Source organism: Balaenoptera musculus, chromosome 2 (genome assembly GCF_009873245.2).
Source record: "Balaenoptera musculus isolate JJ_BM4_2016_0621 chromosome 2, mBalMus1.pri.v3, whole genome shotgun sequence".
Classification (NCBI taxonomy): domain Eukaryota; kingdom Metazoa; phylum Chordata; class Mammalia; order Artiodactyla; family Balaenopteridae; genus Balaenoptera; species Balaenoptera musculus.
In genome coordinates this window covers 40,914,213-40,941,753 of record NC_045786.1, presented here as the reverse complement: position 1 = coordinate 40,941,753, position 27,541 = coordinate 40,914,213, and the positions used below count along the sequence as shown (strand labels likewise).

The 27,541-nt window shown below is 38.2% G+C and overlaps 1 protein-coding gene across 1 annotated transcript in view; it reads left to right on the top strand.

Moving 5' to 3' along the window:
* AGBL1 (ATP/GTP binding protein like 1) overlaps window positions 1-27,541 on the top strand; it is a 503,271-nt gene that overhangs the window by 409,415 nt on the left and 66,315 nt on the right. The window lies entirely within an intron of this gene.

Sequence of the window (27,541 nt, the reverse complement as noted above, 5' to 3'; positions counted from 1 at the left end):
AATGTTCTGTTTTTGTTTTTGTTTTTGTTTTTAACCTCTTTGTATATCTCAAAGCACATTATGAGCCATTTATTAACCCACTGCAGGCTTAATGATGTAGTGAAATATTGTCCTCATTCTGTAGCCCTCCATTCCAAAAAGTCTGTCAGCATTATGATAGAATGTTAAAAGGAATTAAATAAAAATCTAGAGGCAGAGATGCTAATGAGGTTGCCAGCAGGGGCCTTTCCTGGGATTTCTAAAACCCTGGGAGCAGTGAATTTTATATGCCCGTTGTAGAAAATGGTTCATTGTATCAAAAATAAGGACAAAATCTGGCACGTGGGATAATCCAATGAGCCTCTGATGACCTCTGTCTGTTAAAAATAATTTGGCTTCAAAGGACCAGGGAGAAGAAAAGACGGTTTATCTCTAAATCTTACTCTCTTCATGTGATTAATGTAAATGCAATAAGCCAGATGCCCTAAGAGAGCAGATATAAAACCAAAGAAAGGATTCATTTAATCTAGGGTTTTTTTTGGTTTTGTTTTCATTTTGGGGTTTTTTGTTTGTTTGTTTGTTTGTTTTTAGCTTGTAACATAGAGAAAAAGGATTGGCCAAGCCCAAGATGCATTTCTTTGGTTCTTGGTACATGATTGAGTTCCTCGGACTAGCATCTCCTTACAAATGTGCTGAGAAGGGAGGGTTCAGGCTATGAAAGTATTATCCACAGGGTATTCTCCTCTACAAAATGGAGTGGACCCCAGACCACAATACCCTCCTTGACTAGGAGGGGCAGGTAATGGTTCTATTCCTCCAGCCAGTTTTTTGATATTCTCTACCATGACTTCACTTCAGTGGAGCAGCCTCAGAAATTCTATTTATAAAACTAAACAGTGATTCTCCTTCTGCGTTCCCTGAATGTAAATGAGAAGAGAACATTTTAGAATACTTTGAACCATGTTGTCAGAAGGTAGGCATTAGATATTTTTATATAAATTTATCATTGTTTCATCAATTAGTTAACACATATTTATTAGGTATCTACTTTGTTTTAAGCTGAAGTTTGGGACTTGGGGATATATATAGAAAACTAAAAACACTTAGCCAAAGTCAGATACATGGTCAATTCATCTTCATTCTTCATTCATTCTTTCTTTCATTCATCATTCAATAAACATTTTAAAAAAATCCAGACAGTATGTTAGGTGCTAAGAATATGACAGAGAGTGGAATTGACAGCTTCCTACCCTCCCAGAGTTTATAGTCCAGCCAGAAAGGAAGTTAATTAAGTAAGCAATAACAACAGAGAGTAATATAAAAAAACTGGGTACTATAAGAGAACACAGAAGGAGATAATTTAGGCCTTCCTTCAATTTTGGTTGAGTTGAATATAAATTATCCACAAGTTAATTTTTTGTGAAATTGGGGAGGATAACTTATGTGACAAAGTAGAAGATAATTGTTTGAAAGTAGGGTAGGGTCAGGGAGTGCTTGACCTTTCTTTCATCCTAGTTTCCTTTCATGCTACTTTTTTCTCATTTCATATTTCTAAATCTCCATGGAATTCCATGCTGGGGGTGTGCATTAGGCTAAACCCGAGTACACTGGAGCACTCAAGTATAATATCCTACTCCTTTCTCTAGCATGCCTTCCTTCAGGAAGCACCTGAAATGCTCTGCAGGTGTTTCTATGGAGCTTATAGTTTACTACACCTCCCTAAAGGCACACGTCAAATCAGAAAGATCAAAAATATCTCAAAATCCTTTTTAGACTGATAATGAATGATGGAATGTAAATAAGGGTAATCGTGATTATTTTATGAAATGAATTTCTGTATACCCCCAAGTATTCCTGAAAGCAACAAAAATCACAGCAATAAAAATACCCTCCCTTTGCATAGTCATCTATAATTTGTAAAACACTTTCATAAACTTTATTATCTCAGAGAGCCAGAAAACCGCCATAGACCAAGTGTGAGAGAAAATGAAAGTGGGAGATAAGAAATGTGAGCCAGGATGGAGATGGAAAGTAATGCAAAGTGTTGCATTTCTGGTCAAAGCAGACAGGTAGGTTTGCTCAGCTATGTGGGGTGCATCTGGACAGGCTGTGTGCAGAACAATTTCCCAGAGGGGTTGTGGAGAAGGAAGAAGGAGAGATTTATCTGCCTGCTGCACACAGCTCCACTTCCTGTTTCCCATTAGTCAAAGTGTGAGCCCAGAGAGTTGAAACATCTGGCCCCCTTTGCAGCCACTCACACAAGTCCAGAGATGGTGAGAGAAGCCAGAAATTCAGGGTGTGAGGCTGGTGGGCCTGGCTCTATAGTAGCAGCAATGAAGGAAGTTCTCCTAGGAATGTAACTGGTCCACCCCAGGGTGTGGAGCTGTGAGGGCCCAAACAGAACTGGGGGCACTTAAGGCAAACTTTGCTCACTACTGAGGGTCCAGCAGCTCATGTCACCAATGGAATCTGAGGAGGCACCTAAGATATGTCCTATACAATTCCCAAGAAAATCTTTTTATATTTTTAATTGTAAACATTATAAAGCACAAATTGACAATATTCAACAAAAATATTCATAACCTTTGATCCTAAAGTTTCACTTCCAGAAATTTAATTCCAGAAGTGCACAAAGATACCACACACAAGGATATCACTACTTGTTAATAGTGAGAAAATGGAAACAACCTTAATTCCCATCTGTAGAGGACTAATGAAATAAACAATTGTCTGTTTAACAATGGATGACTCAGACGAAAGGAAGAAGATAATTACATTCACATGGCCTTTAGCATTTCTATACACTAGCTCCATCATGTATTGATTGTTTTTTGGGTACATTATTTACTCCTTTTAACCTTTTGTGTACTCATCAGAAAAATGGGGATAATGATTATACCTTCTTCAGCATATTTGTATGTAAAGCACTTAGTAGACACAAAATACTAACTAATCTTTGTCTTCACTGTCATCCTCCTAACCTCTCCCATAAATATATATAATATATAAATGTAATAAATATAATAAATATATGTATACGTATATGTACACACACACACACACATATATATATATATATTATTTTTTGGGGTTGGCCAAAAAGTTCGTTCAGGTTTTTTGGAACATCTTATGGAAAAACCCTGAATGAACATTTTGGCCAACCTATATAGATAGAGAGAGAGCAGAGAAAGATTTATTGCAGGAGCCAAGTAAGGAGAACAGGTGGCTCATGCTCAAAAGACTTGAACAGCCTGATGGGTCTCAGGGAAGAGTTTGCAAGGGGAAGGTGAGGGCATCTCCCTTATATATTGCTAGACTCAACATACTGACATGAAAACAAAGATGAAGAAAATTTAAGTGGCATTCCAAGTGCTTGATAACTTGTCGGTGGTGGAATTAGAATTTAGGCTGTGTTCTAATTAGAATTAGAATACACTAAATCCTGTGTTCTTTAATTATACCATGTTGCCTCACTTTGAAGAAATTTTCAGGTGTCACAAAGCTGGGACAAGCAGTTATTGAGTTACACGGCAAAATTTGTGTCTAAAAAGATCTTAGCAAAATGGAATCCTGGGCATAATATCAAAATAGGAACTTAACATGGATAATTGGGAAGTCCAGCATTTGGTTAAAACCAAAAGAAATCACTCCAGTACAAGAAAGTTTATAAAAAAATATTTAGGGATTTTACTTACTGGTAATGTAATATGATTAAAATATGAACTATGACTGTTAAAAATGTGAATATGATATTCGATTGCATTAAAATTATCATAATGCTTAGAATGAGAAAGCTGATATTTCTGCTTTCTCTAACTCGGTCTAATTGTACTGAGAAAAATGTGTTCCATTCAGTAATATGACTTGATTTTCAGGCACTTAAGGGAGAATTGTAGTAGAAGTATGCAGTGGTCAGGTAAAAAAGAGCCTTTTGAGCCATCCTAAGGAAGATGGAGTTTACTTTCAAAGATAAAAGGTGTCCATCAGTATGATTTAAGAAGAGAAGTAATGGGATCATATCTGTTCCTTAACAGCTGTGTGCTGACTGGGACTGGGGACAGGGAGACTAGTCAGGCTATTGTAACCGTCCATGGCTGGAAGGAGGGCAGAGATCTTGAAAACAAACAGGAGAGACAAATTCAAGAAATATTCAGGAGGTGGACTTGACCAGAGCTGATAATCGGCTGAATGAGGTAGTGAGGGGTGAAGAAGTGGGAAGACTCTAGGATGACTCCCGGGTTTCTGGACTGGATTCAAGGTAGGAAATGTAGGAAGGGGAATCATCTTGTGGGCATGTGTGAGAGAGAAAGGATGATCGTATACATAGGCAAGGGAACTCACTACTACTTTGGATATTACAAAAGAAACTAAAGAAACAGAGTTTGGCTTGATGGATAAACTCTATAGCCAATTCCCTTCGTGAAGTTCTTGATTTTGTGATCAGACCATTAATGGAAAGGAATGCGAAATTGCTGTATTGACCTTGTGAGAAACTTTCTAACATACATTCATTACTGTTTCAACACCACTGACCTTATCCTCATTGTGGCTTAATTTAGATTCTAATGCTTATTCCTCTATATACTCCAAAATTCTTATTATAGTTTTCCTTATTGCTACTAACTTCCTAATGCAAATCTATATGTTTGGTATTATTTTGACTGAAGAAAAGAGCCCTGGGTCAAATTTAACTATATATACTTTTTTTTTTTTTCTAACCATATTATAGAAAAGTTTAGGGGAACAAAATAAGAAAAGTAGTATGGTTCATAAATGTATGAACCTGTGTCTATGTCTTCCATTTCTTTTGTCACTTTGATATTTCTTTCTAGACTTTGATCATATGCACATATTTACAGACTTTACATATATTTGTGAATTATTTATTTTTAATTAACATTGTGTCATAAGAATTTCCCACATTTCTCCGAAAACATCATGCTTCTAACAACTGCATTTTTTCCAACATTACATTTATTACACTACAATTTACTTAGAATTGTTAGACATTTAGTTTGCTTCCAAAATTTTGGCTGTTTTATGCAACTCTTAAGAAGAAGATATTAATCTATAAACTTTTCCCCACTCACCACCAATATTTTCAACTAATAGTTTAGAGTTCCAAAGCAGAATTTCTAGGTCTAAGTGCTTAAAAAAAATTTGTTTAACTGGATATTACAAAATATCTTTACCAAGTTAAAACCTGGCTTGGCCTTGACTCCTTGCTTATGGTCAGTGTGAGAAGTTGTATTTCCATTTGGGCTTTTTAATTTAACCATGTATATAGCACATTTAAGCTGAATGCACAGTCAACTCAGCATAGGAAGGAAGGCAGAATAGAAATATAATGACCACTTTTATTTTTTAAAAAATTCTCAAATTCTTGCATCTCACAATTTTGATAGGCTCCTTCTTACTCTTTTTTCCCCCAGACCAGCTAATGGGAAGATCAAGTGGCAACATTTCTTATGTTTTCTCATTCAGATATATTGTCATAGAAAGGAATTCATAGGTTTGTTTGTCAATTTATTTTTTAGCTTTTGTGAAATGATGTCCTAAAAGAGGCCATTGAAACAACCATAGGGTTGACTTCCAAATTGGGTCATCATTTTATCATTCAATTGAAATCTCATTTACCACTGAAAAGCATTGGCAGTTACCATAACAAATCAATTTTTGTGTCCTAACACTCCTCAGACTCTCCTCCATCACTCATGAATGGGTTGAGTACAGCTGTTCATGATCAACCCCAAAATATAATCCAGAAATAAAATCTTTCTCCCCCCAAATCTCCTTGATATAGATACTTCCTCACTGGCTCAACATTGGCACAGAAATAAGACCATTTGTAGTCTCAGTTAGGAAACATTACAGAGATTGCCAAAGAAAGTGGTGAAATGGAAACCAGAAGACTTCATCAAGGACACAGGATATGAGTTTAATTTGGATTATGAGTTTCTTAGGAAATGCTTATGGATATATGTTAGCATGAGACATTAAGCAGATTACTGAGGCAGTAAGCTCTCTAGCTCAGAGTTTCTCAGCCTCAGTACTACTGACACTTTGGGCTGGGCTATTCTTTGTCGAGGGGCTGTCCCGTGCATTGTAGGATGTTTGGCAGCATCCCTGGCCTTTCCCACTAGATGCCCGTAACAGATTCTAGTTGTGACAACCAAAAATGTATCCAGACCTTGCCAGTTGTCCCCTCGTGGGTCAAAACCACCCATAATTGAGAACTATTGCTTACCTGCAGTTGTTTAGTTTCCCGTGTCCCCTCTTTGAGTCTCAGATTCCTTACCTACAAAATCAGAAAATTGAACTAGATGATATCCAGTTTTCCTCTAACTCTAAAGGTGTTTGAACATGCCAGAGCCAGAGAAACAGATTTACTGTGTATATGATCTTTCAAACCCTAGACTTTTGTGATGCCTGAAGTTTCAAAATTGCCACAATGTTCTGAAAGTGTTTTAAAAGAAACACTATGGTGTTATCAGTTGGGGAATGTAAACAAGATGGGCTACTATTTTCTCTAAGAAAAAAACAATTGTTAGAGACCAGAACTAGAAATTTTATTTGTGCTAATGTCCTAAAGTTTCGAGATGAGAAGCAAGCTGGAGTATGATGGAATCGGAAGGTAGGAGAAAAGTGACCAAATCTAACAATAAAATAGAAGTGAAGGCAAAACCAATAAATTTCAAGTCTGAAAATACCCACATCACTTCTTTTAAACATAAAATAATCAGATGATAAGAGGAAAAAGCTTCAAGGAATCCAGGAACTGATTTCCTAAGAGCATATGTTTCCACTGGAAGGCTTCTTCTTTCATCACTCGGTTACTTAAGTTTCACGGGAGACTAGGTGTGAAATCCATTAATTGCTTTTCGAGTAGATTGAAAGGAATCACTAGTATTGATACATTCAGAACACTGGTAAGAAACAGAAGTTCAGAAGTTCTAGAATGGCTGTGAGGGTGGAGCAGGAAGGAGGTGATGAAGAATAGCGAGCCATGCTCCACATTTCACTGCCGTCACCATGGAGTGAGCTTCTGTGATGCTCGGTGTCTATTTGGACACACAAGCATTCTGCCTGTCAGCACGCCCCGTGTGGCGAATAGAACCAATGGATTTGGGTCCAGCTTCACAGGCAAGGACAGTCTCACCTGAGAGAGAACAGTCGACAAAATTCACTCAGAAAGGAGAAGAGGAAGGGATATTAAGTCTCTCTCTTTTGCTTGGTCTCTCACTCTCTCTCTCTTCTCTCCTAACCCTGCACTTCTAGACTATCTAGCAGGGCAACTTTCACAGTCATACAGTAAGCATTCATGACTGTGAAGGATAACTAGTAATGTTATTTAAGTGCTTGCCATGAACTTGAAACCTGACTTGGCCTTGACTTCATAATACATCATGATACTTATTAGAGCTTACTATGTACTCTTATGTTTGCATGTGTTAGGTTAACTGTCAATATAAACCTCTAATGTAGTTGTTTTTTCACCTGCCTCTTTAGATAAGGAAATTTGAGCAGAGAGTAGTAGTTGGGTAACGTGTCCAAAGTCACACAGCGAGTAAGTTGAAAGAGCTAGGATCTGAACCCAGTCAGACTCACTCCTTGAGCCCCTGCTCCTTGCTGCTATGTCCTACCACTTCCCTGAGTGTGTTATAGCATGGTCTTCATTCTAACTGCCACCTTATGACTAGTTATTATTTTTATCTTTTTTCCACAGATGAGGAAACTGAGATACAGGGAGGTTGAGTCATTTGTCAAAAGTCACATAGAAATGAAGTAAGGAATCAGGGATTCCAATCCGATTGGCCAGCTCTCAGTCTTTGCCCTTGCCTCTGTGCCTTCTGCCCCCTGTGGAGGAGCTACAAGGACTTGTGCTAAGCTACTGCCCAGTGAGGTAGATGTCATTGGAGTCACACATAGGGTGGCATACTTTCCTTGTTCAGAGAAGGAGGATGTTACATTTTGCTGCTTGGAAAGGGGTGTCCAAGAAGGCTTCATGGAAGGGGTGGTATTTGCTAGGGCTTGGGGAAATGGGCTAATTTTACAGGCAGAAGTTGAAGGGAGGGCTTCCTAGGAAGGTAAAACAGCATAAGCAAAGGCATAGAGGTTGAGTTTTGCAGGGTGTTCCTGAAAATGTTCTTCAGTTGGTCATGGAGAAGTTTAGGGCAGTGAAAAGGGTGTAGTCTTTCCTGAAACAAATAAGCTGTAACTTTCTTGAAGATTTGCTTGAAAGTACAGCAATTCAGGGAAACTCAGAACTCAGAAAAAAAAAATTCGGGGTTAGAAAGAGATATGGGCACACTGACGAAAGCCAGTACCAATGGACAGCCTTAGAAAGTGACCAAGAACAAGGCAGATGCTGCCATGGGGCGTCTGTGGTAATCACCCAGCAGTGCCTGGGCTGGGTTACCTTTAGAAGTGGGAATCATTCCAAAAAATCACAAGACGAGAATCACAGCCCAGTAGGAAACTTCTTACTCTTCCACAGGCCCTGAGGACTCACTAGAAAACCAGTTATCTTTCAACACCATCCTTTTTCTGAAACAAATTACTAGTGTGTAAATGTATCGATATGGAAAGTGTTATGAACAACTAACGTACGTATGCTGGGCACTATTGCCAGTGATTCTAAGTATTAACTCCTTTAAAGGTATCAATAATGTTTAAGTTTAACAGCACAATTAGCAAATTACACTTACAGTAAGAATATGGTTTATGAAGAGAATTTTAAAAGTCTGCATTATACCTTCATTAATTGAATACTGTGATATTCTACTCTACTGACAGGATACAGTTTCTACTGACCAGATACAGTTTCTTCAATGAAAGTGAATAAAGAATCTAAGCTTAGGGGGCCTCGGTCTCTTTTTTTTTTTAATTAATTAATTAATTAATTTATTTTTGGCTGCGTTGGGTCTTTGTTGTGGTGCGCGGGCTTCTCATTGCGGTGGCTTCTCTTGTTGCAGAGCACGGGATCTAGGCGCGCAGGCTTCAGTAGTTGTGGCTCGCGGGCTCTAGAGCTCAGACTTAGTAGTTGTGGCGCACAGGCTTAGTTGCTCCGCGGCATGTGGGATCTTCCCCGGACCGGGGCTCAAACACCGTGTCCCCTGCATTGGCAGATGGATTCTTAACCACTGCGCCACCAGGGAAGTCCCGGGCCTCAGTCTCTTAACCATGTTATCAAAGACTGATGCAGTTGGTGTCCTCCAGTTATCACCAAGAAGAGGATACAGCCAACAGGAACCCTGCCAGCCCAAACAATGGGGCGTGTCTGGGTAGAAGAACATTGATAGCAGTAGCTATTGAGGACAATTCTGTCTTCTGTGCCCTGCATGGGGGAAGTTACTGCAGGGAGGGCTGAGATCTGTCAGATTCAACTTTTCAACATTTTTAATAAGGCTGAAGCTCACATAGACCTAGATCTCATTTGCCTGGGGTCAGGCACCACGGGAAGCAAATCTGATCAAATTCAGCCCCTGGAGTGTCAGGCCCAGGAGCACAGCAGGCTCACCTCCGAAGCAGAGAAATACTACTCCTGTAGTATTCTGTTTGCAATCCAAATAAGCTTTGTTTTTTGTTCTCCTTCTCAGGCAAAATTTTCACCCGACCCTAGGCAGCAATAACTGAACAAAGACCCATATTTGTTGAGAGTGACTCCTCCCTAGAGAAAACTAGAGCGAGTGTCTTTTGCTTTTTGTTAAACCTTTATTAATTTTTGATCGTGAATAATATGTGTTATCAATGTTCACTGAGATAACTGAGAAAATACTGATGGGGGAACAATATAAAAAATATTAAACATCCCTCATGCACTTTTACCATTTTCATGTATATCTTTCCAGAATCTTTATGCATATATTTGTATGCTAAGTACATAAGCACATATAAACAAGTATTTTTAAAAATATGAATAACCTGTAATTGTTGTTTTGAAATCTATCATTTGGGGGTATCTGTTTTATTCTGAAATTATTTCACTTACAGAAATGTTGCAAGAACAGTATAAAGTACTGATCACCCAGATTTACCAACAGTGTGCATTTTACCCAACCTGCTTTATAATTCTCCCTTCCTTTCTTCCCTCCTTCCCTCCTCTTTCCTTCCTTCCTATCATCTATCAATCTACCTCTTTATTTCTCTAATCTATCCTCTATCTTTCCATGTATTATTCTGAATCATTTGAGAGTAATTTGGAGACATCATGCCCTTTTAGTCTGTGTTTACTGAAAACAAGGACAATCTCTTATATAGCCACAATAAAATATTCTCTTAACATACTATTATAAATTATGAAATCAAACAATAAACCTTGATGCAGTACTATATCTAACCAGAGTCCATCTTCAAATTTGATCAATTATCCCAATAATGTATTTTATAGCTCTTTTCCCCTTGTTTTGGATCCAGCCCAGAATCACATATTACATTTAGCTGTCATGTCTCTTTCATTTACTTTAATCTAGAACATCCTTTATCTCTCTTAACCTTGACATTTTTGAAGGAAATGTCCCTCAAGTGGATCTGTCTGATTTTTCTCCCATTGTTAGATTCAGTGTATGCATCTTTGACAGGTATATCACAAAAATGATGCTGCATCCTTTTTGGTGCATATCAGGAGGTACATAGAGTATGTTTATCCCAGTATCAATGATGCTAATTTTATCACTTGATTAAGGTGTTGTCTTCCAGGTTTATCCATTGAAAACTTACAATTTACCCCCATTGTATTAAATAGTTTTCCCATGGGGAGATATTTTGGGACCAGAGAAATGCCCCCAAATAGGGTATTTCTCATCAAACCACTAGCTTAACATCTACTTAGATTTTTCTCACTCCATCATTATTTTTTGTCTACTAGTTAGCTTTCTATGACAAGAAAAAACTTTCCCTTCCTATCTATCTGTGTATCTATCTATCAATTTGGTAGGGATTCATGGATTTGTCAATGAATTATAGGCCATCAGTGTCATTTATTTTGTAGCTCAAATTTCTCCACATGTGGTAAGAGGGAGCCCCTTTATCCCGTCTTCTTTCTTTTTGGATATATTCTCATCGTTCTCTGAGCACTTCATTAGCTTCTGGCACCACAAAATATTCCTCACCAATTTTGTACTTTCTCCATCCGGGCTGTGGAATCCAGCTTTTCCTTCATGAAACGATGGCTATTTTCATTGAAGAAAAGCATTTAGAAACCACTGTCTGTGGACTAGGTGTGCTCATTGCTTTCTCATCAGACAGACCTAGGAGCTAGGAGATACATATATAGCATATATATAGACAGGAGGACATACAGATTTGTCCAGTGCAACACCAAAGAATATATTCTAATCTTTCTTTTTTTCATATTTTTAGTTGTCTTTTCCAACAGTGAGAAACCTGGTGAGATAATTGAAGAAATTTCTGCATTATTCAGCAAACATATGAATTGCACTGACTAATTTTAAAATCAACTTTATTGATATTTAGTTTATATACAATAAAATGCACCCATTTTACCTGTCCTGTTTGAAGAGTTTTGTCAATGTATATACCACTGAAACCACCAACCACAATCAGGATATAGAATATTTCTTTTTTTTTTTTTAAACATCTTTATCGGAGTATAATTGCTTTACAGTGTTGTGTTAGTTTCTTCTGTATAACAAAGTGAATCAGCTATATGTATACGTATATCCCCATATCCCCTCCCTCTTGAGCCTCCCTCCCACCCTCCCTATCCCACCACTCTAGGTGATCACAGAGCACCAAGCTGATATCCCTGTGCTATGCAGCTGCTTCCCATTAGCTATCTAATTTACATTTGGTAGTGTATATATGTTAATGCTACTCTCTCACTTTGTCCCAGCTTCCCCTTCCTCCCACCCCATGTCATCAAGTCCATTATCTATGTCTGCGTCTTTATTACTATCCTGCCCCTGGGTTCATCAGAACCATTTTTTTTTTTTTAGATTCCATTTATATATGTGTTAGCATATGGTATTTGTTTTTCTCTTTCTGACTTACTTCACTCTGTATGACAGACTCTAGGTCCATCCACCTCACTACAAATAACTCAATTTCATTTCTTTTTATAGCTGAGTCACTATAAAACTCTTAGAGGAAAACATAGGCAGAACACTCGATGACATAAATCACAGCAAGATCCTTTTTGACTCACCTCCTAGAGTAATGGAAATAAAAACAAAAATAAACAAATGGGACCTAATGAAACTTAAAAGGTTTTGCACAGCAAAGGAAACCATAAACAAGACAAAAAGACAACCTTCAGAATGGGAGAAAATATTTGCAAACAAAGCAACTGACAAAGGATTAATCTCCAAAATATACAAGCAGCTCATGCAGCTTAGTATCAAAAAAAACCAAACAACCCAATCCAAAAATGGGTAGAAGACCTAAATAGACATTTCTCCAAAGGGTATAGAATATTTCTAACACCCCCAAAGTTTCCTCATACTGCTTTGTAATTAATCTTCCACTACAAAGATCAGCTCTAGGCAAACACTGAGCTCCTTTTTGTCACCGAAGATCATACTTCCCATTTCTAGAATTTCATATAAATTGAATCATAAAATAAGTGTTCCTGTTTCTGCTTCTTTTACTCAATATGATGTTTTTGAGGTTCTTCATCTGTGTGATGCTGATTTTTGAATGATAAACCAACCTTGCATTCCTAGGATAAACCATATTTGTTCATAATTTGTTAACTTTTTACATGCTTCTAGAGTCATTTTGTAAATATTTTGTTAAAGATATGTGCATCTGTGCTTTTGAGGTATATTTGTTTTGAATCTTATTCTTTATACTATTTTTGTTCAGTTTTGCACACAAGGTAATGTTGGTCTCCTGAAATGTGGTGGAAAATGTTCTTTCTTCCTATACTTTATTAAATAGCCTGGAGAATATTGGTACTATGCATTCATCAAATATTTGACACAATTCACCAGTGAAATCATCTGGTCCTGGGATTTTCTTTGTGGGAATTTTTTTTTGTAATGATATAAGGCTTTGGTCACATTCTAGTAGCTTCAAATATGTATATATTTAATTTAGTCCAATACTGAAATTTATAATCTGGGGGCAGGTTAGTATGACACATAATGCTTGTTCATTACCAGAAGTACAACAAAGTAAAATATAATTTTTTAAACTCAACGATATATTGGGGCACATTTCTACATCAACAAATACACACAAGTGCTGTAGAGTATTTCATTTTATGCATGTATTGCAATTTATTTACCTGATTTTTCCACTTGTGTATTCACACTCATTTTCTTTAAACCCACTCTTTTGAGGCCTTTTTTACTCCAGTGACATTGCTAATGCCAAGCTAATGAATTACCTCCATGTTGCTAAATCCAATAAGTTTTTAGTCCCTATGTCACTTGACCCATTAGCAGTGTTTGACTAAGTTTATCACTCTCTCCTCAGTATACTTTCTTCACTTAGCTTTAAGGACACCACCCTTTCTTGGCTTTCCCTTACCTCACTGGTTGCTACATTTTGATGTGTTTTGATGGTTGCATTTCCTGTGGAAATTCCTGTTCCACTTCCTGAACTCTTAATGTTGAAATGATCCAAAGCTCTGTTCTTAGTCATCTTCTCATCTCCTTATACCTTAAATCCCTTGATAATCTCAACCAGACTTATAGATTTAAATACCATTGCTGCTGATTATTCCAAGTTTATGTCTTCAGCTCAGATCTGTCTTATAACCTCAGACTCAGAAGTCAGACAGACATTTCAATCTCATGTTCTACACTAAGTTCTCCAAAACCTGCTCTGGTCCCAGCCTTTCTTATTTCAGTTGATGTCAAGTCTATCTTTCTGGTTATTCAGTTCAAAATACTTGGATACAGTTGTGACTCATATTTCTCTTATATTTGAACAAAACCCAAATCATACTGGCTTTACTTTTCTAACACATCCAGAATCTTATTACTTTTCACCATGTCATTGCATTATCAATTATTACTGCCCCTCATTCCTCCTATCTCTCCCACCCCTTTCAGAGTCTGAGCCACCATCATCTCTTCCCTGGATTACTCTAAAAATCTTCCAACTTTAAAGCTATTCCCAACACACTCATAATAGGATCACATTAATAACTGGACTTTTAAAATTTAAGTTTAATTATGTCATCCCTCTACTCAAAACACTTCAATGTTTCCCCAATTTACTCATTATACAATCTAAAGCCCTTACAACAGTTTACAATTTCCTACGTGCCCTGCTCCCTGGTGTGTCTCCTCCTTATTCCCTGCTCCAGACACTGTGGTTTCCTTACAATTCCTTGAAATCTCCCGGTGCATTCCTGCCCAAGGGCTTTGTCCTAACCACTCCCTCTTTTTCTGGAGATCTACACAGCTAACCACCACCTTCAAGTCAGCACTCAGCTCTCATCTCTCATCTTCCCAAGGCTGCCTACCTTGACTGTCCTTACCCTCAGAGCTCCCAGTTCCATTTACCCAGTTTTCCTTTTTCTTTTTCCCATATCACACATCACCTTCTAATATAAAATGTACTTACTTGTTATATTTACTCTTTATTGTCTGTACTCTGTTAAAATTTAATCTTCTTAAGAGCAGAGATCTTTGTTTGTTTTGTTCACTAATATACTGTGCACCAGAAAGAAGAAGCAACACATCGTAGATATTTAATTAATTTATCTTGAATGAGTGATTTAGGCAGGTTGTTCCCATTTTCCAAAACAAGGTGGATCTATCTATCACATATCTATCCATCTGCTGTCCATTCAATCAGTAATCCATCTATCATTTATCTATATCTATAGCTATAGCTATATCTACATCTATATCCATAGCTATATCTACCATTTTTCTATCCATTTGTTTTTTTAATATTTACCTGTTTTGGACAGTGTTAGATACTGTGGGAAAAAATAGATAAATATACACTGATGATGGGGCTTCCCTGGTGACTCAGTGGTTAAGAATCTTCCTGGCAGTACAGGGGACACGGGTTCGAGCCCTGGTCAGGGAAGATCCCACATGCTGCAAAACAACTAAGCCCATGCACCACAACTACTGAGGCTGCGAGCTAGAGCCTGCATGCCACAACTACTGAAGCCCGCGCAACTAGAGCCCGTGCTCCGCAACAAGAGAAGCCCCCACTCGCCTCAACTAGAGAAAGCCCACACGCATCAACAAAGACCCAACACAGCCAAAAAATAAATAAATTAAATAAATAAATAAATAAATAAACACTGATGCACTGGAGCCACTCATATTAGCTTGCTAGAACTGATTGTTAAATATTCAGGAATTTTACAATCCAGTTGTTAAAACAGTGGTAGCTTGAAATTGGCCATGGTGAGAGCTTTTACATTATATTAATTGGAAAATGCTACAAACCGGGGCTTTTCTCATCACCCCTCAGCCTCAGAGCCCATTTATCAGTGTCATTGGAAGTACAAGGCTTATTCTTTACCATCAAGCAGTTAAATTCCTAAGCATACAATTCTTAGATATAGTATGTAATAGAACGTAACAGGATACTTAAAATTGACTCTTGCCATACTTGTGTTTTGTGGAAATAAATGAGAACAGAGAGGCGATTTATTCAGAGCTTGCTATAGCAAAGGAATCAGGCACCATCACTTGTGTTTGGCAGAGACTCAGAGGCAATCAGGTAGTTGAAAAAGCTTTATAGTGAGAAAAGGGGAAAGCTTCAGGTTGGAGGTTGTTGGCTTGGGAAAAGTGGATAAATAGCAGAGGGGCACCTTATGTGATTGGTTTGGGAAGAATATTTGGCTTTCTCTAGTTTGTCCTGAATTAGATGAGAGAGGGGTGACAGCTGGGGGAGCTGGTCATCATTGACCCAGTCCTGGCCATTCTGGCTGATTGCTGCAGAGGTCGCAGTTGCATATTCTGGGCTTCGTATGTGGATCAGAGTCCTATTGTCATATATGGTCTGGCCATTGTCTGTTTGTATATTCAGTCTCGCAAGCCTCTGTTTTGGTCATTCTCTTGCTTGTGAGAGATTGAGCAATTCAGAGAAGGCTCAAATTCCAGATCTTCATTTCTCAGTGATTGTCACCATTGTCAGCTGTGTTGTGAGATTTTCTTGACCTTGTTGTTGTATCATGGAGGTTATCATTGGGTGAGAGAATATCTTTGCAGAAGCATTTAAAAATCTGGACAGAATGCACTGGACCAATGTTATTACTACTGTGATAAAGACAACAATTACTGGTTCCTGTAATATGCTTCGGACTCAAGAACCCCAATTGCCAAGAGCACAAATCCCAGAGGTTATGGGGATCAACCTTGTAGATCTAAGCAGTCTTTTCCATAATGCAAGGTATAGCCTGTTCTACCTTGCCTGTTTGATCCAAGTACAAAAAAATATTATTAGCAATGACACAGATGCCACCATGACGAGCCCACAAGAAATGTAGAGCAAGGCGATTGTACATCACTATTCATGTCAATGAGTGAGACTGATCTACGTTTCACCTAAGGCAGAGTAGTATGCATAATGACTTCTGTCAGAGTCAGTGATAAGTTTTTTACTTCCACTGTTTGGAATACTGCTCTGACTGTTCTCATATATGATGAGTCAGTTTAAAACATGACAGCATCTATTCTAAGGATATTATATTGAGATAACTTATTTAAACATGTTAATGTATTTAAATGTAAAAATTCAACTTAGACTTTGTTGCTCTTTGGGCAGTAAAACTACGGAGTCCATTGTTGAAAGTCAATATAAAGATGAATTTGGTATTAATAAGAACTATGAAAATGGAGCAGACTGTCTTGAGAATGTAGTGGACTTCTTGCTATTTAATGCTTTCAGGCAGTGGTTCTAGCTTTGAATGGGAGGTTGAAATAGATTAACTTTCATGTCTCTTTCAATGCTAAGAGTCTGTGACTCAGAATGATTCTTGAGAGATGCAAATTAATGACTAACTGCTATAAGAAAAAGAGAATGACTGATTTTAGGGTAATCACGTAGAGGAAACAGAGATTGGTTTCACACTGAACTGAGTTTTGCTTAGTTTCTGAGTCAGAGTTATAAAGGGAAATTTACTAGCTTTATATTGTTTCATCTGCCATACAGAGTATTCTATAGTCAGATGTTCTTCCCCTAATAATTTGGTGTATTTTCTCCTTAAAGACTATGTGGATCATGTAACTGAAGATGTTCCCATTTTTATTTTAGTGGCATGAAATCCAGGGGCAAATTTTCAGTTAAACATTTTAACTGTGTATGTTCAGATTGCCTCTATATTTATGGTTTTTCTTCCTGGTCTCAATCTCCTATTCTAAGTGATATTGTTTTGGCTCTTTATTTTTATGTTTGGTACTTACATACATCATGCATTCTTCTAAGTACCTTAAATTCTTTGTGAAATGAGATGGTAAATGGATGAATGGATGGATAAGTGGATGTAAGGATAATGACTTGGCAAATCGGTGTTCTCTTTGGTAAGTTCCAGTAAGTAGTGATGTCGTCATGTTCCATAATGATGGAGTAAACTGTCAATCACTATCATTGTCAGCAGTTTCCTCCATTATCCAACATCCAAGTATCTTTTTTCCCCAATAGGTTCCCATTTTGATAACCATCAGCCCTAACCCAATACTCATTTGGAATAGTGGTGGTAAACAATGGGATCAAGTTGGCTAATAACAAATTGATTGACTATGTTCTAGGATTTATTTTGCATAGCATTATTAGGGTTCAGTACATGCTAGATATATATGAGAAGGTTTCTCATACTATAAGTCCCATATTGAAAGTAAAACATAAAATAACAGCTGAGTTTTATATAAGCTATTTTTGGGTCCCCAAATGGTGGTACATTTGATCTGTCATCTTTGTTAGATTGAACTTTGAATTACTTCTATTGTACAGTAGTAAAAAGTGATTGCTTCTCTATAATTATTACTGATCTGAGCAGGTCTAGAATGCTGTATTCAGTTCTGGGCCACATCTTTGGGAAGGACATCAAAAACCTGAAATGGGTTCAGGGGAAGTTAACAAATTGATGAGGGGTTTTGGAAGCACCTCACGTGTCACTGCTGGAACTGTGAATGCTTAACCTGGAAAAGTGATTACTCTAAATTGATATGGTTACTTCTTTCTGATATCAGACTTGAATTTGTCCACTGTTTAATAAACTTTGTACATAAATGGAAGTCTTCCAGAAATACAAATATACCTATGCATTATGGCATATGTTCATTCATGAAGTACAATGTACTTCATGAAGTACCCAAAAGATGCTAAAAGATCTTGCAAAAGGTCTGTATGATGTGGTTTTCTGCTTACTGCCACATGGAAACCTATCTGTCAAGAGCCCTTTGTATACGCCTCCTGGACCATGTTCTGGCGAAAGTCACCCACTGGCAGTACTGGAGAGGATTTCGTCTGTCACTCAGTCTGCTTTTTGTTTCTTGCTGAAGGCAGCTGAGATGGATAGATTGGGAGAGATGCCTGCAGCCTGGGAACTGGTTTCTAGGACAGGAAGCTGAACCCAAAAGATCCTTGGTAGGGTGCACTGCTTATCCTACCCTTGCCTTTACCCCTAAAGTAACTCCTGAATCTACTTTTATCACTAAGCAGTATCATAATGAGCAAATGTAAGAGAGAGACATATTGGGCTGACTTGCTCTTTCGGTGGCATAGTCTCAAGGAATTTTATATCTTAGACATTCTGGACACTCCTGTAGTAGAACAGGGCAGGCTGATGCTAATTTAATCAGGGTAGAAGAGGAAATCTCTAACCAGTATTCCCTGTAAGCTCTGACACTCTCCAGGGGTCCAGGTCCTGCTTGACTTCATTTGTAATTTTTGCAGACCTCCTTTAGTGAAACTCTACTGGATATTAAAATGTCCTAGGATTAGTGGTAACTGAAACCATTTTTTCCCATTTGCTTATTTGCGTTAAGCTTCAGACAGAACCCATGGAGCAAACAGCCTAGCAGGAAAGCCCATTGTCAAAGGAGGTGGTGGGGATAATATAGGGACCAGGTCTGATCACTGACAGTCATTTGGTTAAAAGAGAGGTTGTATAGATTTGATTATTAATGAACAGATTCTTCTATAGACAGCCAGCTGAGGGCTATCAAATCCTTAAACCAGGTATTGTAAAAATAGTTGGACAATACATTATTTGATTTTGTTTTTAGTATATTTACCTTTCCAATTATGCATCGCTTATGTCAATAATACAATTAATTTGCATTTCTTGACATTTGCATTACTTGCATTAGAGTTGAGGGATTGAAAACCTGAAGTACATTGGACAAAAATTTTGCTGTGACGTTAAGCATCAATCATGCTTTTTAGTTGGGTGTAAGTGGGTTAAGTAATACAATGAGAGAATAAATGAATGATCAAATAAAGAATTTTTTTGAAAAAAAACATGATTAAGGTGCTTTCTGTCTCTGGAAAGATAGACAAATTTTTTGCCCGGCCAATTAGGAAGAAGTCATGAATGGTGTGCTGTGGGAACAAAAGAAAAGAAACAGAGGCATTTTAACTGGTATTTTAAGCAGAATCATCAGTAATAACATATTCCACTTAATAACAGTTTTAATTTCCTAAAGCCCTCTACATTCACCATATCATTTTATTTTCAGGTAATTTAGGCAAATTATCATTATTATCCCATTCAATAGATAAAGAAATGGAGATAGGCAGGGTAAATAATGTGCTTTAAATAACACAGCTGGTTAATAAATGGATTGAAGCCAGGACCCAGGCCTCTTAGCTTAGCCACTTAACTCTTTCTACTTGACCACTTTGCCACTCAAAATTTACAAATGATCTCCATCCAATTTAAGCCTCCAGTGGCTAACTATACCTTGATTCTTTCCTTCCGTCCTTCCTCCCTCCCTCCCCTCCTTTATTCCTTCTTTCCTTCCTTCCTTCCTTCCTTCTTGTTTTCCCGACTGCCCACGTCCTTCCCTCCCTTACTTGCTTTCTGTTTTTCTTCATTTGTAATACCATGACATTAGTAGACATTAGCAATCTCTTTGTTTAGGACCTATAAAACCTTTTCATCCCCCCTTTCTCATTCTGAATGGCAGCATGGCTACCTAGCACGGACCTTAACTTATTTATGTATATAAACACACATGCATATATTTGGCTTTGAATACCAAACTCCTAAACCCACTTACTCATAGTAACCCTGAGCTTTACATTCTTAATTCATCTCATGAGGTATGGTGGGAGTTGTTATAAAATAACTCCTTTATAGAATTATTCTGAGGATTAAGCTTGATCATCATGTGAAGCGCTTAGGTCAACTTCTGTAACACTGTGAGATGTATGTACTCAATAAACGGTAGCTGTTGCTGTTGGGTTGTTTTGCTCACGAAGCAACAATGAAATTGAAATTTTAAGAAAAGACAAAAAGCCATCCTCATTTCAAAGAATGGGGATGGAGTCACAGAATACACAGCACTGATTTGAGATCAAACCCAGGTATTGTATCAGTTGGTTTAGGGCCTTTTCTGGCCAAATCCCAGTCAATTTTCATATTTTCTTCGTGTATGAAAGATATATAATGGGTTGAAAAAATGCACAGCCAGTGGGGAATGCATGAATGATGGAGTTAACAATATGTTTGTGGAGTCATAATCACAATTTACCAGAATGGGTAGTTCTATATTATCAACAGGTGGGAAATTATTCAAAGATCAGGACTTGACCGGAGAAACGTCTTAGAATTTGCAAGTAAGAATGCTAAGTCAAATGCATTAGTAGGAAAAAGAAATAAGGTCCTGAGGGGGAAGGAGACTTTAGTCATGGTTTGGTCTCTTGGAGTCAACATCAAAAATGTTCCTTCTAAGAGGAATTCTAGGATCTCTGCTTCTCCAGACATGGACCAGTGGAGGCCTTATTCACAGCAGTGACACATCTTTTTTTTTTTTTTTTTTTAGTGACACATCTTAAATCAGGCTTCTCACCCTGGCTGTTGACACAACATTGCTGGGTGTGGACCGGCCGAGTAATTGGATATGAAGCCCCATGCCAAATGGTTCCATTACAGTTCAGTAAAAAGCAATGACAGGGTGAACACAGGAGAGGTCAACAGCCATTTCCTTCCAAACACAGGTTTCCTAAGTTACAGCATAAATCCTCCCCTCTAAAAGATCCAACATCTGATGTGCATTTTAACATCTCACTTCTATATGTTAATTATCTTACTCAGGAAATAGTTGGAAGCTGACTTAGGCATAGGGATATAAAATCCATTTACGATTTCTCCTAATGTTGTCATTTCCCCCAGCCTCCAGAATCTGGGCACTTGGCTAAGGGCTTAGTGTAATATTGTAGCGATGTGTGCTGCCTCTCTCTGTTAGCCACTGCCCCCCACCCCGCCCCCAGTTTCCCATGCCCAACCATTTTGCTTCCAAGATGGGCATCCTGCCTAAGAATGGGACCAGGCTGGCACAGTACCTACCAGAGGAGGAATCGCTGCTTTCAGAGGGAAGCACTGAATCAAATCTCTCAGAAGGGGAGCCTGACCCCTTCCCTCTCTTCCCACCTCCTCCATCTGGAAGAGAAGAGAAACGCAGAGATTTGGAAGTTGCCAAAGTTTAATTACTTCTACTGAAAGCGCCAAAAAAAATGTGAAAGCTTATCCTTTAGTGGAAGGAACTCAGAGGGCCCTACGGACATTTGCAGCAGTCTGTTTGCCATTTGTTTTTTCTCTTTTCTTCTTTAGCCCCCGAGGAGCAAATTTCCATTTTTCCTTTCCAAGAAGAAAGAGGACAGATTGTCCCTTAGAGACTTCAAAGGGGTGTTTTGGATTCTGCCACCAGAGACAGAGCTGTTGAGACGTCCTCAAATACTTCTGCGTTAAGATTCACACAATGTGAAACTCAGGAGAGCATTTACTTACACCATTATCTCATTGTTTCAACTATCCACCCAGGCAAATTGTATTAAAATGACATCCATCTCTAACCCATAGGGGGCCACATCAGCAGATATTAAAAGAGGTGATTTTGAATTTTTGTGTGGGAAGGGGGGCAACAAAAACTTAAACAACACAGGAACAACAATTAGAAAATTGTAATATGAAAGTGTAGGCAATTAGATAACAATTAACATTCTCATTAAACACCAGTTATCAAGTGTTTACCATATGTCAAATCTATATACTTTCATGGGTATTATAATTATTTCTCACAACATCCCTGTGAAAAAAAAGCTAATATTTTCACTTAATAGCTTCAAAGAAAGCTAAATTGTCAGTGAAGATAAGGAATTTGGCCAAAGTCACCCAACTAATAAGGGGCGGGGCTGCAGTTTCAATTCATGTCTTCTGATCCCAAGACCAGGTGATTAAGCCTCAGTGAAGTCTTAATTAGGTAAAGGCTGATGAAGCTTGCAGATTGCCTGCACTTGATTTATCTGCCTTTTCTCTCCCTGTGGCATATTTTCTGTATGTTTTACCTTTTAGCAATACTTGTACACTTGGATTGACATTTACCAACCCAAAGGCAGAAGAAGCAAAATTTTCTCTGCTACTTGTGAGGAGGTTGAGGGGTAAGTGATCGTATCATGTAATTAAAATTATGTAAAAATAATCAGTGAATCACAATGATTGTTATTTTCTAGCTTTTATATCAAGAAGTCGAAACTGGTGACATGCAGAGAATAAGTTTATTTCAAAGAACAAATTTGGAGATTGAAGATAGTAAACAACATTGCTTGAAAGAAATAAAACTAATGCTCTTTCAGCTTTTAACAATAAGTCTTTTCTTACGAAGGAAAGTCCTTTTCATTACAAATAGGACATTGTAATATTTCCATCTTGTTGGTGACCCTTTAAAGAGCGAAAGAAAATCTCACATCTTTCTCTGTGTTTTCTGTGAAAGCAGCGTGATTTGCTTTTTGATTTCTTCTGTCTCTTTCTTATAAATCTTTTCCTTGTGGATTTATTGCACAAATCTGTGTAGCATCTAAAAATCATCTTTTAATACAAATGCAGGCACTAAGCACTAAATTCTACATTTGGGGAAATTTGTATGGAAGATGATGGCGCAACTGGGGACTTTCTATTTCAACTCCTTTTTTCTTTTCAAATCTTTGATGTACCCTATCCCTTCCTAACATCACATGGAATATAGAAATTGCCCTTAGAAGGGAAGACATTGGTTTTGCTCGTCCAGTATTAGTCTCTAGCTGAAGCTCAGGTTTTAATTTTTCAACATGTGTCAAATAATTCATATTGTACTGAACTGGGCTCAGAGGTTACATGTATGATGGCTGGGATTGGGAAGACAACATGAATGGTAAGAATAAGAGAAAAGAAATCAACTGATAGCTTTATAGGTGTTCCCTTGTAACTAACTCTATGTTTTTCTCTTGCTGCCTTTAGAATCTTCTCTTTATCTTTAAATTTTGCCATTTTAATTATAACATGTCGTGGGTTTGGACAAATATATGCAACATTACAGTATCATACAGGATAGTTTCATCGCCCTAAAAATCCTCTGTGCTCTGTCTATTCATCTCTCCCTTGGCAACCACTGATCTTTTTACTGTTTCCATAGTTTTGCCTTTTTCAGAATGTTATATAGTTGGAATCATACAGTATGTATTCTCTTCAGGGCAGCTTTTTTCACTTAGAAATATGCATTTAAGGTACCTCCCTCCATGTCTTTTCATGGCTTGATAGCCCATGTCTTTTTAGTGTTGAATAATATTCCATTGTCTGGATTTACCACAGTTTCTTATTCATTCACCTACCGAAGGATATCTTGATTGCTTCCAAGTTTTGGCAATTGTGAATATAGCTGCTGTAAACATCCATGTTCAGGTTCCTGTGTGGATAAAATGTTCAACTCCTTTGGGTAAATACCAAGAGCATGACTGCTGGATAGTATGGTAAGGCTATGTTTAGTTTTGTAAGGAATCGTCAAACTGTCTTCCAAAGTGGCTGTACCAATTTGCATTCCCACCAGCAATGAACGAGAGTTCATGTTGCTCCACATCCTTGTCAGCATTTAGTGTTGTCAGTGCTTTGAATTTTGGCCACTTTTGTACGTGAGGAGTAGTATCTCATTATTTTAATTGTAACTCCCTAAGGACATAGGATATGGAGCATCTTTTCTTATGCTTATTTGCCATCTATATATCTTTTGGTGAGGTGTCTGTTTAGATTTTTGCCCCCACCCCCTTTTTTCAGTTGGGTTGTTTTCTTATTGATGAGTTTTAAGATGTGCTTTGCTTTTGATATCTGATGTCTCAAAGGGAAAATCTTATAGAGAAATAGTTGCTATTATGCAAATTTCATGTTTCTCCAATGGAGATAAGAAAAATCGAGGCAGTACATGGATATACTTTCAGAGACTTACAAATTATTATATTTGAGATTATGTCTGTAAAGAGAAGCATGCACTGGATAAGGTGGAGGATCTGCTTATAACCAAGTACTATTATTCACGTTTGGTACCTGCATTTCCATTGGTATTTACAATTGCTTTAACACCAATGACACAGCAATGAGATAATTCATTTTTAATGCAGTACTTTTGAAACCAAGGTCAGTAGATGCCTGCTAATCTGTGGATATATTATTTGGAATCTAGAAGAGTTTTATCCCTTTATTCAGTAATGAGGAACACCAGAAATATCACTACATGTCTTTGATCCCAAACTATAATAATTTCCACGATGCTATCAGAAGACTTTTTTTGCTTTGACTAGAGACAGGCTTGGGCAGGTGAGGGGGCCAGCTCCTTGTCCTTTCCCTCTAATTCACTTCTCAATCTCAGATTTTTAAATCAGGGATGCAAGAGCAGGGAAAAGTGTGTGTCCAAACGCAACCTTGTCTTTTTCCCTATTGACAAGATGACCTAGAAATGCGGCTCAAAGTCTGTGGTCTTGTAACTTCTCACTGGGAAGTAAAGTGCTTGGGTACTGAGAAATATGAAGGAGATGGAGGAAAAGCAAAGAAGACCTTCAGCTGCCTTCCCAATATATGACCTGAGGCTGAACTGCAAGATTCATAAAAGGGACCTGGTAGGTACTCAAGCAGGTGATGGTAGCAAACTGGAGAGCATCGCCCACTGGAAAGGACAGCTCGGTCATTGCATGCTGGAATGGAGACCTGAGTCAAATCTGATTTTTCAAGGGAAGCTGTGAATCTGATTTTAATGTGAAATCTCCAATTTTCAAATATTGGCAGTGAATTCAGATCTGTTTTAAAGCCCTGTGACCTTAATGAAATATATCTGTGGATGAGATCTGGCCCACTACAGGGCTTCCAGCTGGTGATGTGTGCTCTATGTGGGTTCACTTTGCTGGTGATTCACTGATGAGAAATTGCACTTTGACAAACACAAGGTGGCTATATAGAAAAATACACAGGAAGGACCCTTAGTTTAAGTTTGTAAGCACATTGCTTTGTTTTCAAACATATTCACGCCAAAACATCTTGGTTTCCTCTCCTGAATGTGTAAGGTTACACTCCCTTTCTGCATGCTGCCTGATCCAACACTCACCCACATGGAGAGATACATTCTTGAAGTGGTTGCAGTCTTTACCGAGGTAAAGATTTATAAAACTGTCCTTCCTCATGTGGATGACTAGATCTCAGGCTTTGCGCAGCAGGCACAGATGAAAGGAGTAGAATTATAAAGAGAGCAAGATGGAGGAGGGACTCAGAATAGAAATCCCAGGAAGCAGAGTTGCTAGGTTGCAGAGGCCTGAAGGTTAACCATCAAATGACGTTACAGATCTTCGAAGCTCTGTAGAAGATAAATGTGGTCACCTGAGAAACACTCCCTGGTCAGAAAAATCTGGTGCCTGGGCTTACACATACTTCGTTTATACGTAAGTAGCTGTAGTAGGGAATATAGATGCCTATGGGGTCAGGGGTGCATGGAATTGATTTATATTTACCCACTCTTGGGCTTAATACTGCCTCGGTGGTCCCAGGTTACAGAATTCATGGAGCACGCTGTATGGTCTCCTCCAAACGCCTCATCCTCATGCAAAGCTTCTCGTTTAAAAAAATCCATGTATTCTAATAAATGACTGAATAGTAAACAGGACTCACGTGAGAATCTTCATCACGATAGTAGCCATGTGAACAAATTGTACTCTCTTAAGATAGCGAGGAAGAGGATTTTTAAGTGACCTACTTTTGTAGAAAAAAAAAACAAAGCAAAGCAAAGCAAAACAACAACCTACCTCTAGTGGAGACCGTAACGACGTATCTAGATTTACCCCAACTACTTATTAAATGCCAACAATATCCTGGTGTTTGTGTTCTGTTTAACAAACCCTATCTCAAATTTTTACTTTAACTTTGATTATACCCATTTTATAGATGAGATCAAGCATCAGTGAACACGTAACTTGCACATGTTCACAGAGCAAATAAGTGACAGAGCTGTAAATCAAAAAAGACCGTGTGCTCCCTCTTCCCTCCAATGATGCACCAAACCTTTCATGTCCCTTTGGGGCACACAGGTTTTTTTTCCTATTAGAAACTTAAATAGAGTACTGGTTTAATAACCAGGTGATCTCTCCTTTCTTTAGCATAATCAATTAACCGAAGACAGTCATTGCATCTCTTTTGCCACAATAAAACTGTGGTTGTGAAAAGTGTGGGTAACCGGATTTCACCAGGGCCATGCTGTCAGGTTATCACTATGTGAAAAATGGTCCAGCACAACTGCCGGGAAAGAAGAAAACTTAGTCAACCAACTGGTTCTTTGGTCCATGTGATACTACACAAAAGTTTAAGATCAAGCAACCTTGAATGCTTAAAGAAAAACCCAGAATATTCAATATGTAGCAGATGGGTTTGAACTGTCTACCTTTGTGTCCTCAGTCATGAAGACACCCTTTCTTGGATGGGAAAGAAAAATGTAGCCTGGTAATAGCTAAGAAAACTAGCTTGTTCTGCCCCAGAGGGAAATAGATAAACTAACGTTTCCTAGACTAAGTCATGCAGTTCTTGAAAATTTCTGCCTCTCAGAGTGAGTCCTGGTCTTTCCTTCCCCCTCCCCCCCCCAACTTGCTGTCAGTCAGTGTTTAAAATGGGAAACACTCTAATCTGGTTCCTAAACCATTTCCAGCAAATCTGTGAGGGAAAGAAAAGGATCTCTGATCTATACTTGACTCTAAAGCTCCATTTCACACTCTTCTGAGACATCCCAAGAGGCCTCCAAAATCAGCTCTTATCCCATTTCCATAAGCACATTTTTTCATTTTTCTTCTTCCTTCTGTTCCCTCCATTCTCTTGCTTTTTGCCTTTCATTATGTATTTGTAGAGGTCATGATATAAAAGAGACACCGTACTACGCTCTAGACCAGTGGTTCTCAAAGTGGAGCCCCTGCACCAGCAGCAAGAGCATCACCTGGGACCTTGTTAGATATTTAGATCCTCAGGCCCACTCCAGAGAATGAGTAGGCCTCATTCTGATTCATTTGCTGAATCAGAAACTCAGGGGTGTGGCCCAGCATTCTGTGTTCTAACATGACCTCAGGGGATGCTGATACGTAATGCTCAAATTTGAGGACTACTAATCCAGACTACAAAGTTGAA